General features: G+C 36.2%; 1 pseudogene; it reads left to right on the forward strand.

Moving 5' to 3' along the window:
- The first annotated feature begins 238 nt into the window (after positions 1-238).
- On the forward strand, positions 239-356 carry LOC115215303 (annotated as a pseudogene).
- The last annotated feature ends 4,951 nt before the right edge of the window (positions 357-5,307 follow it).

The following is a 5,307-nucleotide window of genomic DNA, read 5'->3' on the forward strand; positions in this document are numbered from 1 at the left end:
TGTGTTTGTCACCCCAACATCGCTTGACAACTGATGCTGGTGTGTTTATGTCTCCGTAACTTAGCGGTTTGGCAAAAGAGACTAATAGAATAAGTACTAGCCTTACAAACAATAAGTCCTGGGGCTGATTTACTCGACTAAAGGTGGTGCTCCAGCATGGCCACAGTCAAATGACTGAAAGAAGTAAAAGAGAGAGAGTAAAGAGTATATGTATATATATATATATATATATATATACATATACGGCCATACACGTTGAAAGCACCGGTTCTCGTCTGATCACCGGAGTTAAGCAACGTCGAGCCTAGTCAGTACTTAGATGGGTGACCGCTTGGGAAACCTAGGTGCAGTAAGCATAGCACAATGTTTAAATGGTGGTGCCCCAGCATGGCCACAGCTCGTGAGCTGAAACTAGAATCAATCAATATATGTACTATATATACATAGTACATATATAATCATGAACATATATATATATATATATATATAAAGTCATGATTATTAGCTCTGCAGCTTCCAGCTTGTGATTGCTAGTGGTCTACATTGAGGGAATATTGATAAAGTAATTACTTAATAAATCAATTAATAATATTTCCATTTTATCACTCCAATATAAAATCAAGAATGATTATTTAAAGATAACAGGTATTCAACAACTCCAATCTCAGGAGTAAGACTAGTCATGTATGGTATGCAGTAAATAAACACAATATAAAAGAATGGATAATGTACAGGGGTTGGACAAAATAAATGGAAACACCTAGCATCATAGCATCGTAATTTTGAAATATCTATAAAACTGTCAAAATCTTGTTTATGTTTATGTTTTTTGATTTATTATTAGTGTTGCTTAATATGTTTTGCTAAAATTGCTGTTTCGTTTCAGACATCATCAGAAAAAGGTGATTAAAATTCATTAAAATGACAGATCTATCAGACTTTCAAAGAGGTCAAATTGTTGGTGCTCGTATGGCAGGTGCTAGTGTAACAGAAACAGCTGAAATGTTTGGTGTATCAAGAAGTATGGTCTCGAAAGTAATGGCAGCCTTTGAGAAAGAGGGAAAAACCTCCTCATCAAAACAAAACTCTGGAAGAAAACCAAAACTTTCAGATAGGGACCGTCGAACTCTTACATGAATTGTTAGAAAGGATTGCAAAAGTACAGCTCCCAAAATTATAGCAGAGCTTAATGACCACCTTGAGAACCCAGTTTCCACAAAAGCTGTTTACCGAGAGCTACACAATGCTAGAATTCATGGGAGGGCTGCAATCAGAACACCACTACTTTCAAAAACAAACGTTGCAAAGCATTTACAGTGGAGTAAAAACCTACAGAGTTGGTCCCAAGAACAGTGGAAGAATGTTATTTTCTCGAACAAGTCATCCTTTACCTATTTCTGACCACCAGCCGAGTATATGTATGGAGACTGCTAAAAGAAGCATTTGACCCAGACTGTCTTCTTCCAACTGTTAAACATGTAGGAGGATCTATGATGATATGGAGGGCTATATCTTGGAAATCCGCCAGCCCAATGGTTTCCCTTCATGGCAGAATTAATATTCAAGACTATTTAAGCATTCTATCTGATCAAATTCATCCTATGATTGCAGAACTGTTTCCAGAGGGAAATGCAATCTTTCAGGATGATAATGCACCAATTCACCAATTCACACGGCTAATGTTGTTACTGAATGGCATGAGGACAATTCTAGTGAAATTGAACATCTTATCTGGCCACCACAGTCCCCAGATCTGAATATTATTGAACATTTATGGTGCATTTTAGAAAAACAAGTAAGGAGTCGATATCCTCCAACACCATTACTACAAGAACTAGAGACTGTTTTAGCTGAAGAATGGAGAAAAATTCCTTTGGAAACAATTCAAACTTTGTACTAGTCCATACTTCATAGAATTCAAGCAGTAATTACTGACAAAAGTGATCCTATCCCATATTAAAATTAATTTGTTTGAAATTTTAAGGTGTTTCCATTATTTTGTCCAACCCCTCTATATGTATACTTACATACACACACACACACACATATATATGTAAAAGAATATATATATATACATATATATACATGTATAAAAGAACATATCAGGCGATTTCTACCAACAAGGTATTGAAAATCTTGTTGAACATTGGGAAGAAGTTGTAAACAACAAGGGTGAATACATCATTGATTAATTAGTTGCTATTTTTTATTAAACCTTTAAAAAATTAAAATTTTTTTAAATGGCGGGAACTTAGTTGCCAACCAAATAGTTTGCATGCATCACAGAACTTCAGTTGCCTAGTTCCCTCTTTGTTTCAGGAACCAATTCCATGGCCCCCATGACCACCATGTAAGATACAGTATTGCCATCCAACATGCCCATTAAAATCTCCAGCCACAAAGGTGAGGTCATTGCCACCTCTCTTTGAGGTAGCCTGTAGAAGGGTATTATCAAAGTGGTCCTTCTGGTCGTTTGGTAGGCCAGCTTGTGGGGCGTAGGCAGAGATAATTGTAGCTATACTATTCTGCAGGACTAGCCTGAGCTTAAGCACTCTGTCACATATTCTGACTACATCTATGACCTTATCCACCCATTTCTCTGCAAGGAGTATGCCTACACCCTCGCTGTTACCTTCGCAGAAAATTTTATTCCTATGTGCCTTGCCTGTGAGAACCCTGGCTGAAGATCCTCTCCACCTTACCTCTTGTATGCAGCATACATCAACATGTCTCTGATCAAGCATGTCTACAACTCACTAGACTTACCTTTTAGTGTGCCTACATTGAAAGTACTAACTCTAAAAACTGGGAAAGGAATGTGGGAGGAGGTATGGGGAGGAGAGATGTTATTCAGTGCCTGAAAAGAAGGTTTCCGTATTCGCTTGATAGACATATGACATTCTACACCTGTTCTCACTTTTGACCTGACATTATTCAAACATTCAAGCGTGTTAAGATATATATATATATGAAAGATACAGGAAGTTTTCATCAGGGTAACTCAAACTAATATGTATGTGCCCTGAGTGCTCAAATTGGTGTGCCACTAAAATTCCAGTTCGAATTGCAGTTGAAGGTGTGTTTTTTGACTGCCTTTTTAAAGTGGCTAGAAGTAGCTTCCCCTTGAGTTTGTAGGTACAGATTAAAGCAAAAAAGAAAAAGCAAACAGTTTAGCAAGTCTTGACAAGGGCATGTAATTCAGCTATATAATAATAGGATAGTCTCTGACAGCTTGAGTATTCCACCATTGGAGAGAGACAGGTTAAACATATGTAACAGTGGAATAAAAAAAAAGAAAATTCCTTATCAATAATAGTCATCGTGGTTCATTAAGTCTAGAAAGGGAGGAGAAATCCAATTGAAACCAAGGAAAATCTCTATCATTCCATCATTCAACAATGAGAACTCAGTAGTTTGATTCACACTGTTTGTTTTTGCTTCTCTGTTTTAATCTATCTATCTGTGTGCACGTGCATGCGTGTGTGTGATTGTATAGGTATAATTAAAGGTATTCCAATCATAGTAATTACATTTTCTTGTCTATCAATCACTGCATTATTCAAAGTATTCATTCTTTATTCAAGGTGCCAGAGTGTGAGTCGAAGGAGATTTAACTGTTATTTACAGTAGTTTGATAAACAGGAAAAGATTTCTTCATAGGCTTATGTCAAATCCAATTTTTTTTTGTTTGGTAAAGACAAAGCCACTGCCTTTTGTATTAAGAATGTAAACATCTGTTACTGATGTAAACATTTTCTTACAACAGAATTAAACAATCTCCAAGAGATCATACGATTAAGTTTACCATGACTTTCTATCATACTATTTCTGAAATTTATTCAGTCCATTTCAGCGTACTATCCTGTAGTTACTAAGTGTTGTAGTGTAAATAGTATTAGACCAGCAAATTTATCAATCTGACAGCTTATTTACATTACTTAATGGCTTGTTTAACTCATATATGAACATACATATATGTTTGTACACACACACACACACACACACATGCACGTGTACATACCTACATAAATACAAACACACACACATATATATATATATCCAGACACACATGTACAAGGGCAAAGCATTCTGATAAATACAAAAATGTATTTGTAATTTGTTGATGAAATCATTTAAAAGTGAATCTTTCACTTCATTGTTTGAAATGCAATTCAGGTAGGATGCCAGTGCAACTAAGGTAAATATAAATATTTCAGCCAAGCATAAGTATCAGCTATTACCTACTCAAGTGTAACATAGTAATAACAAATTTTTTTTTTCCTACATAGCTTCATATGATTGCAAATGAACAATCAGGTGTGTTTATTTTAATGGCCTATTAATGTATACAGGGAATTTTTTTATCCTAGGGGTTGGAAAGACACTCAGCAAGAAATGGAAACAAAACTGAAAGAAGAAAAACTCATAATAATAATATATTCTTCTGCCATTGCAATTAGTTTCGAGAAAATAGCAGTTATAAGAAAACTCACCTAAATCTCTAATATTCTCTTAGGATATGTATTTATTTATGTTGCAGCTTGTGAACAATAGAAACAATGGTTTCATGTCTGCAACAGACCAATCACAGATTTTCTATATTCAGAAGGAGAGAGACAAAAGAGAATCTGGGCAACTTGAGACCAAGCAAACATCCCATGGGGTTTCATTCATAAAACGCTGGCTTTGGCTTTTTCTTGTTGCCATTAATAACCTGCATCAATATTTCTTACCAATACACTATCACACACACACACACATGCATATGTGTGTGTGTGTGTGTGTGTGTGTGTGTGTGTGTGTGTGTGTGTGTGTGTGTGTGTGTGCACGTGTGTGTATGGTAGTGCTGATGAGGAAAATTTCTATCATTCCACCATTCAACAATGAGAACTCAGTTGTTTGATCAACTGAATTATCTGCCCTTGAATTAACATGCAGGTGGTTGTGTATCCTTAATGTATTTCTCATGTGGACTCAGAATGTTACAAGGCTGTACATTTTGAATTACATACATAATTCACCCAATGAGGTTCTATACAGTTTCTGCCTTTCCAGTTTCACTCACAAAGTATGGGATGATCCAAAGCTACAGAAGATGATATTTGCCTAAGATGCCAAGCAGAGGAGCCAAAGCTAGGACCTCGTGGTTGTAAAGCAAACAACTTGACCATCTGACCACACTGCTCCTGCATTCATACACACACACACACACACACACATAGGATAGGCTTCTGTCCACTATCTGATTCTTAAATTCCACACCCACAAGGTACTGGTCAACCCATGGATATGGTACAGGACATTTTA

Source organism: Octopus sinensis, linkage group LG8 (assembly GCF_006345805.1).
Source record: "Octopus sinensis linkage group LG8, ASM634580v1, whole genome shotgun sequence".
Taxonomy (NCBI): domain Eukaryota; kingdom Metazoa; phylum Mollusca; class Cephalopoda; order Octopoda; family Octopodidae; genus Octopus; species Octopus sinensis.